The 15,860-nt window shown below is 40.9% G+C and overlaps 1 long non-coding RNA gene across 1 annotated transcript; it reads right to left on the reverse strand.

Moving 5' to 3' along the window:
- Window positions 1-4,050: 4,050 nt before the first annotated feature.
- LOC311581746 lies at window positions 4,051-10,721 on the reverse strand. The gene is made up of 3 exons (XR_014773881.1): window positions 10,360-10,721; window positions 9,530-9,699; window positions 4,051-4,476 (listed from the first exon to the last, which is right to left on the reverse strand). It is a non-coding gene; the product is annotated as an uncharacterized lncRNA (long non-coding RNA).
- Between the last annotated feature and the right edge of the window lie 5,139 nt (window positions 10,722-15,860).

The following is a 15,860-nucleotide window of genomic DNA, read 5'->3' on the forward strand; positions in this document are numbered from 1 at the left end:
GAACTAAAAAGGATCATACTGAGCCAGGTAATCCAGACCCAGAAAGAAAGACATGCTATATACTCACTTATAAGTAGATATTAGCCATATATTAAAGGATAAATATACTACAAATCACAGACCCAAGGAAGCTAAGTAACAAGGAGGGCCCAGGAGAGGCTCTTCTTGAATCTCACTCAGATCAGGAAATAGGATAGTGGAAGAGGAAGTAGAGAGGGAACTGTATAAGAGAGGGTGTGGGGAAGGAAAGGAGGGTCGGGAATTAGATGTGGGAGGAATGGGAAGAGGAGGTCTGAGGGCTTGGAGAGAAAAGGGAAACTAAAGGAGGGGACATCATTGCTACAAGCTGGAGAGCTATGATGCTGTAGGCTAAAGGGGGACTATGAGGATGTCTCTAGCTGAGTCTCCTAGCCGTGGATGACATGAGACTGAGGAAGCCACCTTCCTGCCAGGTGGGACCTATAGCGGTGCAAGTGGAGAACACCAATACACCTATAAAACCTTCAAACCAAAATGTACCCTGCCTACAAGATGTGCAGAGATAAAGATAGAGTAGAGACTGAAGGAATGACTAACTGATGCCTGGTCCAACCTGAGACCCATCCCATGAGAAAAAGCCAACCCCTGACATCATAAATGATATTTTATGTTTACATACAGGAGCCTAGCTTAATCACTTTCTGAGAAGCCACACAGAGCAGCTGATCAAATCAGATGCTGGGACTCACAGCCAAGCATTAGGAGGAGCTCTGGGAATCCTGTGGAAGAGTGGGAGGGAAAGGGACAACAATGCTACAAGAAAAGGAACAGAGTCAACTAATCTAGACCTATGGGGCCATACAGAGATGGAAACACCAACCAAAGAGCATGCATGAACTGTACCTAGGCCTCCTACACATATGTAACTGATGGGCGGTTTGATCTTCATGTAGGTCTCCTAGTAAGTTGAGCAGGTGCTGTCTATGACATGGACTCTGTTGCCTGCTTTCAATCACCTTGCTGTAATTGGACTGCCTTGCCTGGCCTCCATTGGTGAGGAGGAGCTCAGTCCTGATGGGACTTGATGTGCTGATGTGGGTTGGTAGAGGGTCTCCCCTTTTCTGAGAACAAGGGAAGGGAGAAGAGGGGGAAGAGGAACTGGGAGGAGAAGAGGGAGGGGCCTATGATGGAGATGAAAAGTGAATATATAAATTAAAAATAAATTTAAAAAATAAAATAAAACCAGAAACAGACAAAAACAACAACAACAAAACACTATTTAGGAAGACACCAGATGATTGAAAGACTTCCCTTCTCATTGGTAGGATAGTGTCAGAAATTTGCCATCCCACTAAAAAAAAAAATCTACAGATTCACTGCAAGCCACATCAAAATTCCAACACAATTCTTCACAGAAAAAAAATCTTAAAATTCTTGTCATGGTTCTTCTTGCTGTAGGTAGTTTATTGTTTATGTGTAATAATATAAATGCATATGTAAAAAATAAAAATCATTTAATGGAGTTCAAATGGAAGCACAAAAGACAGTAGGTGGACAAAACAATCCTCAACAACAAAAACACTGCTGGAAGAATCACAATACATGATTTCAAGTTGTGCTAAAGAGCCATACTAGTAGGGAAAAAAAAAACATGTACTGTCACAAAAGACACATTAATTAATGATATATAATTTAAGAGCCAGATTTTATATATCTACCCCACCTGATTTTTGACAAAGATACCAAAACTATACTGTGGGGAGAAAGATAGCATCTTCATTAAATGGTTCTGGTGAAATATATTTAATTGGAGCTATCTTAGAGTTCAGAGGCTTAGTTCAGTATTGTCATGCCAAGAAGCACAGTGGCATGCAGGAAGACATGGTGCTGGATAGGTAGCTGGGGGTTCTATATCTTTATCAGCAAGCAGCAGGAAGAGACAGTAAACCAATGGACTTGGCTTGAGCTCCTGAAACCTCAAAGCCCACCCGCCCAGTGGCATATTTCTTCCCACAAGGCCAGACCTACCCCAACAAGGCCATACATCCTAAAAATGCCACTCCCTGTGGGCCTAAGGTCATTTTTATTCAAACCACCACCCCCAGAAAAGCAAACATTTCAAGATGTCACTCATATCATCATGCTAGGATAGAATTTTTAGATTTATATGTCAATTTGTTGCATCCATACAAGGGAGGGAACTAGAAAGCAACCACTGTTGGGAGGTAAAGAAAGGTCTTAAGGAATAGGTGTAGTAGAACATAGGTGAAAGATTGGTTCTATCACTCCCTTGGAAACCACAAGCTTTGCTTCTTGGTCTTCTTTACAGTCTCAGAGTGCCCAGTTGATGTCCCTCGCAACATATTTCTAGGACCATTTTAGGAACCCACACAGCATCTTAGAGTTCAAGAACTCCTTCATCATATTTTATGTCTCTTGATCCTAAGGTTACTAGGCTCTTTTCGTTATATAAAGTACTGTGTGTGCGAAAGGTGGTGAAAGCGCATTTGCAGTCCACATATATAATAACATGTATCCCAGTTTCTAGTTGGGATGTTCACATCAGTGAGATGAGTTTTTTCCTTTTGTTCTGAGGTTCCTCTTAGCAGAGATTTTTACCTCAATAGTGGAAATTAGAGTCACCATGGAGGACTCCACAGACATTCTCACTATTTCAGAGAACTGCTACTATCGGTGTAATACTGAGTAGCAGGGACCTTGAGGGACCGGCCAGTAGGTCCTGTGAGCTGAACAATATCTCATCCACATCTATGCACTCACCATATGACTGACCAGGCCCATCAGGCACTTTGGTCATTGGGTTTCAAGTCCACACTACATCCAAATTTTCACACAGCATTACCTGATACGGCTTAATCAATGTTGTCCCTTGTACTCCTTTAATGCCAATACTGAATGTTGCATTTAGATCATTAATTCTTGTCTCATAGTTAATCTGCCAGCTTCTTACACTAAGAGGACCATGGCTATGAGTTCCCACAGACAGAGTGCCTAGCCCTGGGCAACAGAATCAAATTGTTTAAGAAGTATGCCAATGAACAATGCCACGATCCTCTCATTTGGGTCAAGATCTTCAAGGCCAGTACTGCAAGGCCAGTATACATATGCACATAAAAGAAAGGTTTGAGTATAAATGCCAGTCCTAAGTAGGCATGTTGGTAAGGGAAGGCATGGTTGATCTCTTCAAAGGCCTTTTGTTGTATTCATTTCCATAACAAAGGATCGAACTTACCCCCTTTGTGACCTAATATAGGGATTTTATCAAGACAGAAGAGTTAAGTATACAGATTCTACAAAAACCTGCATCCCTGAAGAACTTTCATACTTGGTGTCAAGTTGATAGAGCTAGGATAAAGCCTTATTTTTTTCTTCAGGCCAAGTTATCACTGTCCTTGGAGGGTAGGTAAAAAAAAAAAAATACATGCCATTTAACTTTAAAAAAAAAAAAAGAGTTGGTGGGGAGACCTGGTGACACTCAGGAAGGACAGGGACAGCAGGTTACCAAGAAGAGACTTGATACCCTATGGGCATATACAGGGGGAGGTAATCCCCCTCAGGAACAGTCATAGGGGAGGGGAATAAGGGGAAAATGGGAGGGAGGGAAAATGGGAGGATACAAGGGATGGGATAACCATTGAGATGTAACAAGAATAAATTAATAAAAAAAAAGAGTTGGGACATTTTATGTGAAACCTTGTAAACAGCCTTCCATAGGAAGATGAGGAGCAGCTGAAGTCCTTCCATACAGTTCTCATATATCCACCTAGGCAATAGTAGGTTGTCCACAAAATGGAGCAGCATACGTTCATGTTGGTCTGCTGGGAAAGCTTTTAAATCAGAAGCTACCACAGTGCTAAAAAATGGTTGGAGAATTTTTTAATCTTTGTGACACTCTAGTCCAGGTCCAATTGATTCTGAGGGAACCAGCAGATACAGAAGACTACACACTTGAGGTCCAGACACATAAAGAATATATCTTCATTAGGAATGAGACCCAAGAGAATTTAAACACTAGGGACAACTTGGTGTAACCGTGACCTGATTTACTGCTTGTAGATACTGAACTGGATTTTTGTCTTAGATACTGTACTGGCAGGAGAGGTGTGTTCCAAGGCTACTGCAGAATTGGAGGACTCTATGCCTTAGAAATCCTTCCAGGTTCTCCAGGACCCCAACATGTGCCTTAAAGGGCATGAGATAATATTTCTTGTGGGTAGAAACAGACCTTACCCCTGGTTTTAATTTTACAACTATTGGGTGTATATTTGGGCAACTGTGAGAGGATTGACTTCTGATTACATCAGGCATTTTGAAGGGAAGCTCAGGTCCATGCTGTGGTGTCTTTACGAGACTGCAGGGGCATTACACTTTTCCATGAAGAACCATGAGAATCCAGATTTTGACTTCTGGCTTCCCTGAAGTCAGGTGTTCTTGGCCTTAGGAGTTGGACCTTTAGCTTTTGCAATACATCCTGACCTATTAAAGCCAAAGAACATTCAAAGTGATATAGAAATTTGTGAATGACTTAATGACAACCTAAATGCATCACTGAGGCACTAAAAAGGGTCAATGATCTTGGCTCCCTATAGTTCCCATAATATTGTTCTATTGCCACAAGAGGGGGCCTACGTGTTTAGACCCTACTGAAAGTTCTGCCATATTATCTACCATGAAGTACGCGATCCCATACAGTCATTTGAACCATAGGTTCTTAGAGCTCAAAATGAAGTCTTGTCTTTCTTATTCTTCTTCATACTTTTCTATCAGCCAAATTAATAATGTCATCTTTAGGGACCCATGGTTGTATGGATAGGTTCCATAAGCTCTTACATTGGAATACCTGGTCCTTAGTTGGTGGAAATGTTTGGGAAGGACTAGGAGAGATGTCCTTGTTGAAGAGGTGTGTCACTGGGGCTAGGCTTTGAGGTTTCAAATGATGACTTGTACAATCTCCAGTGCATGCTTCTATCTATCTATTTATCTATCTATCTATCTATCTATCTATCTGTCTGTCTATCTATTTATGTGTCTATCATCTATCTATCATCTATCAACCTACCTACCTACCTACCTATCTCTCTCTATCTCTTTCTCCCTCATGGTTGTGGAAAAAATGTGAGGTCTTAGAGGTCCCTTCACTCTGCCATCATGTACTCTAATCTTTTGAAACCATAAGCCAAATTAAACTCTGTATTTTATAAGTTTCCTTTGTCATGGTGCTTTAGCATATGAATAGAAAAGTTACTAAGACAGATGTTACTATGGCAGACTTGACAATATGGGTTTTTTTAGAGGAAAATGGAATACTCAGGGACTTTGGAATAGGAAGGAAGTCGAATGATATAAGCAAAGCTTAATGGGCCATCCTAGTAGGAACTTGGAAGACTAGCTCTGAGAGTTATGTGCAATTGTTGAGTCATCTCTAAATGTTTCAGAAGAGAACAGATTAGCAACTGAGCTAGGCACCTTTCTTCTCATATTTTGTCAAGGAATATAACTGCCTACTGCCCTTGTTCTAAAAATTTTCCTAAGACTAAACTTAAGGGTAACCCACTATTTTAATTGAGCTAACTCAAGACAGCCTGCTATTGATTCTGTCCTGTGGTTGTTAGTAATTGCTTTTATGTAAGTCTATAGTAAAAAAGAGCAATTGTGACAAAATTGCAAAATGTACTGCTTAAGAGAAATTTAATATTGGAGCAAAAAGTTGTCTTAAAATAGATTTTAAAAAAAGATTAGGACAGCAGGTTACCAAGAAGAGACTTGATACCCTATGAGCATATACAGGGGGAGGTAATCCCCCTCAGGAACAGTCATAGGGGAGGGGAATAAGGGGAAAAGAGGAGGGAGGGAAGAATGGGAGGATACAAGGGATGAGATAACCATTGAGATGTAACAAGAATAAATTAATAAAGGAAAAACAAAAACAAAAAAAAAAGATTAGAGAGAGGTTCTGTGTAAAATGGAATAAATGTGGACTTTCTTTGGAGCAAGGCCTCACTCAGGTAAGCCTTTAATTTGTAAGAAAAAAGGGCCTAAGGAATGCTATGCACCTAAAATGAATCAAGAAATCAAAACTGCTATGAATCTGATTCAAGCATGCCAGGGTTCACTCTAAGATGACAGTCAAATATGGGAATGTCGCTCAGATGGTTCTAGCTTTAGAGTCATGAACAGTACTCAAGTAAAGGAGTTGGGGATTCTTCTTCAATAGATAAGAGTAGTTAATAAGGCTAGTCATGTGTCAAGGGAGTCTCTTGCCTGGTGGTGGCCCTGAGACGCCATTGTGTGAAACTGTGAAAGTGAAGCCTGCATTGTATTAAAGACCCCAAGATGTTAGAGGTACCAGAGTCTTGGAATATTGTATGCAAGGTGAACTGCATACAAGGAGTGGAACCAGCCCAAGAGAGAGAAATGAGCTACAGGCTGAAACGCCTGAAGGGCAGAGCCATCTAACACATTTGAAATCAGACATAGAGCCACACTATTTAGAGTTTGCCCTGCTGGGTCCTGCTTTGGTCTAGTATTTCTTCTCTATATTCCTGTTCCTCCTTTTTGGAGTAGTAATTTGTATTCTGTGCCATTGTATGCCAGAAGTATGCAATTCACTCTTTTAGTTTAAGTGGAATGACAAAAGATTGCCTTGAGTCTCAATAGAGACGTTGGATTTAAAATGTGCTGAAACAGCAAAAAAAATGTATTAGGACTTTTGAAGTTGAACTAAACACATTATATGTCCACAAGCTCAGGGAGGCAAAGGAGTGGAATGTGGTGATTCGAATGAGAATGCCCCCTTCCCATAGGATCAGATGTTGGAATACTTGGTGAAACTCTGTTTTAGAAAGAATTAAGAAGTATGGCCTTGTTGGAGGAGGTGTGTCACTTGGAGTGGGCTCTGGGGTTTTGAAAAACTCATGCAAATCCCTCCTTTCTCTCTCCTATACATGGTTGTGGAGCAAAGGTGTGAGCCCTCAGCTACATCTTCATTTCGCCATCATGGGTTCTTGCCTTCTGAAAGTGTAAGGTAAATTAAGCACTTGCTTTTCTAAGTTTCCTTGGCTGTGGTGTTTTATCTCAGCAATATAAAAGTAATTGAGACAGGTCTCATACATTGGCTGTTTCTATACTTTAATCAGCCAGCCGCTCCCTCCCCATTCAGGAACTGTGTGATAATATCATGACCAGGAATATTCTCTGAGTGTTGGATACACTCATTCTTCCAGTGATCTTGGAGGCAAAAAGCACATTGGTTCTGCCCCAATCTCATTTCTAGGCAAAGCAGTCCTTGGCAGCTTCTTTTCTGACGTTGGCCCTGGCCTAATAAGACACCTCTCTGGGAGTGTTTTGATCCTTCCACTAGGATGACATTAAGCATATCTGCCTTCTTTTTCGTTTTTCAGTCTGCTTTTTGTCTGACCTCTCAATCTCAATTGATGAAAAACTCTATTGTAACCTTAAATAGCTGGCCCTCACCCACTCTAGAGAAGCTCTGTGACTGCTGTAGTTTGCATTAGATGTCTCCCTGGGCCTGACCAACAATGACTGCAGCAATCATTTGCTATTTTGAGCTTGATGGGGGTTTACAAAGGTAGAATTCTTCACATAGCCTCTCAGTATCTTCTTGGGCTCTCTTCAAGTCCCTAGAGTACCTCTGAGGATTTGTTCATGTTCATGACCTTTTGCTCTCTTTCTTTCTAGCCACTTAAAAGAATCTTTTTGGTACTGTTTGAGCATCTGAACTTTTCCCAGACATCATTAGGGTCCCAATGGTGGTGTTCCCTGGGAATTGATGCTGCATTGAAGCCTGGGAATTTGTTGTCCTTGTAGGGGAGTATTCCTATAATCGTTGCAAGACTAGCCTCTAAGTCTGTGGTATACTTCAATATTAAACAGTCAGGCTAACCTGGTACTAATCAATCCACATGGACTTGTAGGTCTGGATGATGAACTGCATGAGACCATCATAGCCTGATATTTCTCAGTAAATGAGGCAGCATAGTTTTTCCTGTTCTGGAGATGAATGGTAGTAAAAGGCATATACGTGAAGAAGCATTGGTCACTTTCATCCAGCTTTCCTGTTAGAGTTATTATTACTGTGATAACACTATGACCAAAAATCAAATTGAGGGCAAAGGGGTTTATTTGGCCTATACTTCCACAATGTAGCCTATTGCTAAAGAAGTCAGGACAGGACCTCAAACAGGGCAGAAAGAGCAATGTTTGCTTGTGCCAGCATTGGTTAATGTTTTCACATGCAAAGGCTGAGTTCCAAGTACCATAGAGCATTACCTTATATACCTTTCATTAGCTACCTCCTTTCATGTACATTTTAGCCTCTTCATTTCCTTTACGTCACAGTGGGTGCTCTGTGTTATAGAGTCACGACATATAGATGCATACAAACACTGACACTATTTATGCTACGTTGCCTCCCTTTTGCTCTGGGTGGGACCTTATCACAAGATAAATTATAATTTGGCTCTGGGCCTGGAAAATTCCAAACTCTCCACAAACACTGAAAGTCTAATCAGTTGACCAGTCTTGAAAGGGGTCTTTGTCTTGTTTTTGGTTTCATTTTGTTTGTTTTTGAAGGTATAGCTTCTTTCTCAGAACCTTCATTCAGAATAGACAAAATTATAGCTAGATGGACAGATAGCTATCTATATGATAGATAGATAGATAGATAGATAGATAGATAGATAGATAGATACATAGATACATAGATACATAGATACATAGATACATAGATACATAGATACATAGGTACATAGATACATAGATACATAGACAGACAGAAGATGAGGGAGGGTAGAAAACAGCCTCATGATCTGCCATCTGAAAACTAGATATACAGGAAAATCACATGGTATAATTTAGAGTTTAAAGCTGAGAACTGGAGGAGTTAAAGCTGTAAATGCCACTAAAAAGCAAAAGAGTGTCCCAAGCATAGGCAACAAGGTAGGTAAAAACAAGCGAATTGCTCCTCCTTTTCTTCTATGCATGCCTTCCTCAGACTAGAATGTGCCACCTCCTCACACTAGAGATGGCTATGTTACTGAGTCTACCAATTCCGATTCTAACTTCACCAGGAAACACCTGGAAGATGCACTTAGAAACAGTGTGCCGATTACATTATGACCCACTCAAGTTGACACAAAACTGGCCAGCAGTGTAGTGATTATGTTTTCTATTCTATTCTGTTCTGTTCTATTCTATTCTATTCTATTCTATTCTATTCTATTCTATTCTATTCTATTCTAATGTTTTACATCCATATGTCAATTTGACACAGTAGACATTTCAAAACCACAGCCTGGCTGAACTATGAATACCTTAGGTTCTGCTCTGCAATAATTGTCAATAAAATATTTCATTTAGTCATACAAAACTAGCTTTCCTACAACATCAGTTCAATTAAGTGCTCTGGGAGGAGCAAATTGAGAGACCATCAAGAGAAGGGAGTTCCCAGCTCTGAACTTAGTGAGGTTGAATCTAGGAGCATTCTGCACCGCCCTGAGGAGGCACACACCGTGTGAAGTTGGTTCTCTTCCTCTTCCACTGAACTGTGAGCATCCTCCATCTCCATGGACTCTTCTTCCACATGTATGCTGCAGTACTCACTGAATGGCAAATGACAGCTGAACATCTCACAGCTGAGTCTGTTTCTCACAAGAATAGAAGGTGGTTCTATCCTTCTCCCTATTTTGAAGAGTAGGAAAAGGAATTTACATGCTACCCTAACGAGAACCTTGGTCAGTAGTAGTAAGTGCCTATGTTTAATCCCCAGCATCAAAAGAAATAAAATAAAAGGAAAAGAAATCCTAGCTTTTATGCATAGGGGCTGAGCCTGTTCAATAGATGTCAAAACCTAATGAACTCAGAGCCTGAGGAGCCCTCTGTGACATCAGCCTCCTCCAACTCAAAGTTTATACTCATCTTGATCAAGGTCCTCACGGCCACAGAAACCTCTCTGTCCTCTCATTCAGAGTCATTCAATGTTTGCCTCATCAGATGTTTGGTTTTCATGTCTTGTAGCAAAGCAACAAGTACCTAAACATGAAATAAATAAGAGCTACACAGAGAGAGAGAGAGAGAACAAGTGTGTGTGTGTGTGTGTGTGTGTGTGTGTGTGTGTGTGTGTGTGAGAGAGAGAGAGAGAGAGAGAGAGAGAGAGAGCGTTAATTACAACAATGAGTCCTGGTTGCAACAACTGTTCTCTTGATATGTATGATTTTTAAGTTATACAGTGGTAAGCCAACAGATAAGGAATCCTATATGTCTCTCTGTGTTGTTTCTTAAATTTGATATGGTGAACTACAATTGTCTCCCCAAATTAGATTAGAAAACACTTTTATTTACCTGACACCAAGTCCTACTCCCCAGTGACGGCCCTCTCTTTCCACAGCCCAAGCTGGCTGAAACCCATTCATGCCGACCTTCCTTCTTCACGGGCTTTCAGCCATGCAGCATGCTCCACTCTCTGAAGTCTGCATTTGTCACTAATTATAAACAGAGTGGCAGGACATGAGCCACAAAAGACAAACAACTTTTCTGCTGCAGAAATATCATACATGGTTGTGGTCTGCACACTCAGAACCCATAAACCTGATATATTGGCCATCAGAAGCTACACTGTAAATTTCAGTTCTGCTCAGGGAGTTTGCCTTCGTTCACCACTTAAATTACAGCTTAAACAAATTGGGAGCTGTGCTTCTAGACAAACACTCAGCTTCTGCCCAGCCATGCTTCCTGTTTTTTCTTGGGTCCAAACTGGCACTTCTTCTCAGGAAAATTCCAACTTCACATGGTTACTGATTGGGCTGGAAAAATGCACATTTCCCTATTTTACTTTTAAGCCTGTGTGTGTGTGTGTGTGTGTGTGTGTGTGTGTGTGTGTGTGTGTGTATTTATATATATTGCAATATATATCATTGCAGAAAACAAAAGTGAAAGTTTTTAAATATTTTTTATTTTATGCACATTGGTGATTTGCCTACATGTATGTCTGTGTGAAGGTGTCATATCTCATGACTCTGGAGTTATAGACAATTGTGACCTGCCATGTGGGTGCTGGGATTTGAATCTGGTCCTCTAGAAGAGCAGTCCATGCTCTTAACCTCTGAGCTATCTCTCCATCCCCCAAATGGAAACATTTTTAAAAATTGACTTTAGTTTCTATCTTCAAAAATGCTTCTGATCTTAGATCAAAATTTAACCTGACAAATAACAAGTTCATTTTTGTCTTGGAAGCAGGCTGGCTTACCTGTTCTTACTTTTTAGAGTGAATCTTGCTCAATTGACCTTGGATTCAAGATGTTCCTGAGCTGAGCTTGGTGATGCTCACCTTTAATCGCAGCACTTGGGAGGTAGAGGCAGGCAGATCCCTGCGAATTTGAGGCCAGCCTGGAGTACAAAGTGAGTCCAGGACAGCCAAGGCTACACAGAGAAACTCTGTTTTGAAAACACAAGATAAAAATTTTAAAAAGCGCTGGAAAGATGGCTCAGAGGTTAAGAGCACTGACTGTTCTTCCAGAAGTCCTGAGTTCAATTCCCAGCAACGATATGGTGGCTCCCAACCATCTATAATGTGATCTAATGTCCTCTTCTGGCCTGCAAGTGCACATGCAGCAGAACACTGTATACACAATAAATAAATAAATAAATATTTTTTAAAAGATGCCCCTGATAATGGCTCTTTAGTGCTGGTATCACAGATGTGGTATATCTCACCACTGGGGTCCTTCTCTCCCTATATGTTAGTTCTAGACCCAAAACTCTTAAAAGACATGACATCCCTTGTTCTATTATTATATATTCATCTGGGATTAAATATCCTTTAAAAGTTACATATAGTGTGGGATTAAAGCATTCAGAATTAATCATTTGCCAAGAATAAACAAAATCAGGACAAACTGAAGATCAGAAGCCATAGGAAGAAAGACAGGTAAAGTGAAAGATGAGCTCCAAGAAAGGGCATCTCGGATGTGAGTGGCACACACCAAGCTAGAAAACTGTCTGTGACCCGGCTCTGCTGGAACCTACAGTCAGAGAATCCTTATTCTACATCCAGTGAGCCAGTGCTTGCTGCAAGACATAATTGTGTGCACACATCATCTGGTCTGCTGGAGCCCAAACCTCTCTGATCAAACTTTTCCATGATAAGCATATAGTGCATATACATACACATGCTTCAACTCACGATGGTACTGGAAAGTTGCAGTTTTTGCTCATTAGAAAACCCTGTATGGAATAAAAAGGAGACAAAAAAGAAGGAGGAGGAGGAGGATGAAAAGAGGGAGAAGCAGGAGGAGAAAGAGAAGGAGAAGGAAAAGGAAGAAGATGAAGAGAAGAAGAGGAAGAAGAGGAGGAAGAAAAAGAAAAGAAGAAGAAGAAGAAGAGCAAGAGCAAGAGCAAGAGCATGTGCTTTTCAGGACATATCCAGGTGTTTCTTGCAGATGAGTAAAAACAACAGCACCTATTTACTGAAATAAACTAAAACTGGATGTGGTGATTCACACCTTTAATCCCAGCACTCAGGAGACAGACCTCTGTAAATTTGAGGCCAACATGGTATGCACAATGAATTCCAGGACAGCCAAAGCTACATAGTGAGACCTTGTCTCAAAGAAAGAGAGAAAGAAGGAAGGAAGGAAAGAAAGAAAGAAAGAAAGAAAGAAAGAAAGAGAAAAGAAAAAAGCCACCTAAATGCCTTGCATATTTCAAAAGAAAGCATCCCCTCCATGGCCATTTTATGTGGCTGAATAAGCATTCTCATATATCATGTGCTTTTCCCACTCTCCAATTCTGAAGATAATAAGGTTGTAAGCTGCCCCTGAGCCAACTTGAAGGGGAAAAGGAGAGAGAGAGGAAGGAACAGTGTCTTTTGGAAATTCCAAATATTAGATAAACGGTGTTTCACCATGAATAGCTACACATAAATCTCAACATATTTCAGCCTATTTTTCCCTTTGTGTGGGAGTGGCGGGGAACAAAGCCTTATGGCATCACTGTGCCTGTTGTGGTACTGACCTTCATCTGTAGAATGCACTGTCTTATTCTGTTTTGTTCCCCCCCCCCCCTTTACTCTTCTTTCTAACTCTGCACGTAAAGTAAAACACAGTACATTTCTTCTCTGACCAGCAGACCCTCAGGGTCCCAGTGTCAGAGAAGAGCCATCATTTTAGCAAATGACACTGTGTTGGATAAAGCAAAAGAAGAGCCATCCACCCAATGATCTTGTTTAGTCAAATGTTTTAAGATTAAAATACTGGTACCTTATATCACCACGTAGCCAATGGGCTGTATGGAGCATCCATTACCACTGACCAAATGATTTGTTGTTTTTAATTAAATCCAGCAACAGTTATTGCCACTTTTGCACTAATCTTGAATACTGCTGTGTGGTTTTTCTTTTAATAGATGATGAATCTTGTTTCAGTAAAACAATGTACAAAGTTCTTTTTTTATTAAATTTAAATTAGTTAGAAGAGTTAAATAAATCATCAGTGAAAAGGAGAGTGAGCAGGTATTATTGGCTCGATAAAGCCATCCCTGTGCATTGAAGACCAGTTTGTACTAGCTGATAGCTGGACAGGACAATTACAGACCAGAACCTGCTGGAGGCACTTGGGGAAATAACTCATGAGTGAGCTCCAGGAGGCACAGGCTGTGCATCACCTGCATTTCCTTCTGAAGAGCTTGGCTTCAACAACAGTGTGTCTGCTTCTTGCTCTGACTTTAATTGCTACCTCTTCTCAACTTACCAACAGTATTATCAAAGATGAACAGACACTTACATGGACAGAATAACACAATATAAAGGAGGAGGACATGGCAAGTCAAGAGGTTTTGAGTGTCTTTAAACTGGTGGGCAACTATATCCTCATTTGCATAATAGGTTAAAGTTCTGAAAATACACTTCCTCCCTGAAAACAAGAAAGGAAACTATGATGAGACATAATAGATGAACACTTTAACAAATTACAGAGGACTCGAATGAGAGAATAGTACATAACCTTTTATGATCCTGGTGATCAACTGATATAAGTTTTTAAAATATATTTTATTAATTTATTCATATTACATCTCAGTTGTTACCCCATCCCTTGTATCCTCCCATTCCTCCCTCCCTCCCATTTTCCCCTTACTCCCTTCCCCTATGACTGTGACTGAGGGGGACCTCCTCCCCATCTATATGCTCACAGGGTATCAAGTCTCTTCTTGGTAGCCTGCTATCCTTCCTCTGAGTGCTGCTAGGCCTCCCCATCCAGGGGACGTGGTCAAATATGGGGCACCAGAGATCGTGTAAAAGTCAGACCCCACTCTCCACTCAACTGTGAAGAATGTTCTGTCCATTGGCTAGATCTGGGCAGGGGTTTGAAGTTTACTGCATGTATTGTCCTTGGCTGGATATAACAGTTTTAATCAGTGTTGCACGTTGTTCATATTTCTGCAAATCACAAACTACCTATAAATATTCCACAGTGCTATCTACAAACACTTCTTTTAAAATATATATATTGTTCTTGTATTTATTTATTTGTGGGGGAAGGTACACATGTGCTAATGTGTACCTAGGGATTAAATGAAAATTGTCAAGCTTTGTGGCAAGTGCCTTTACCCACTGAGCCAACTTGTCAGCCCCACACATTTTGTATTGTGTGAGGAAATGCACATTTGTGCACATACATACACACATAGCACTCACACTCTCACCTATATCTGCTTATATGTTCAGTCACAGCAGTGAAATACAGCGCGCGCACACACACACACACACACACACACACACACACACACACGTATATCTGCTTACGTACTCAATCCCTGGAATGAAACACAGCATGCACTCCCTTAAACTCTGATCATCCTCTTTACAAAGGCAAATGCATGCCATGTTTGGCTACTCTCTTGAACATTAGAACTGGCAGCAGCATTAGGGATGTCTGTGAGGATACTAAAGTTCAGAGAAGGCATCAACCAGTCATCAGATCAAAGGCCTGAAGAAGAGAACCCACATCACTCTTTTTTTTTTTAAACAGGAAATTTACTTAACCAGTCTAAGAATGAAGTGGCAGGGGCACCAGGCATCTTCCTGATGTATTATATCCAAAGTACACTTGTGAATAGAAAATGGAGGTAATGTAACATCCAGGGTAAGGCCTGCAAAACTAAGAAGGGGAAAAGGAGGAAAAAAAACGTGTTAACTTTCTATGTGACATATCATGTGTCATTTGAGCAAAGCATGCTAGTGACAATGTACCTCATAAGAACACATGAAAGGAAGAACAGATGGTCATTTTGGGACACAGACTCAGGGCGTTCCAGGCACAGCAGAGAAGGCATGGCAGAGGAGCCTACGGAGGCAGAAGCGTGTAGACCTCCTCACATCACAGAGAGGCAAGAAGTAGAGAGTACTGTGGGAACCAGGCGCCAGGCATCAACCTTCAAAGACTCATAGTGACCTCCTTCTGCCAGCGAGGCCCATGCCAGCATCTCTTAAAGCTTCCACAGCCTCCCCAAACAGCACCCTTGCTGTACTGGTTACAGTCTTCTTGTTGTTACAAAATACACGAGAAAAACAGCTTCCGGGGCAATTCTGAGTCAGTTTCAGTCAGTAATGATTAACCAGGATTCGAACGCAGTTGCAAAGAAGAACTTTCTCTTCGTGACATTATGCATCATTGCCTTCTCATGCCTGATAGTAGCTTTGTCCTTTGATAACTAAAAAATCCGTTGAACAACAATATGCCGGTAGGAAGAGGCAGCCATTTGTCATAATCCCTAGACAAGGTAATGATAATTAGACTTGCCTCCCACGGGAAAACAATTACGGGGATGAATGAGGGCGCCTGGTAAAT

Source organism: Acomys minous, assembly GCF_964271855.1.
Source record: "Acomys minous genome assembly, chromosome: 2".
NCBI lineage: Eukaryota > Metazoa > Chordata > Mammalia > Rodentia > Muridae > Acomys > Acomys minous.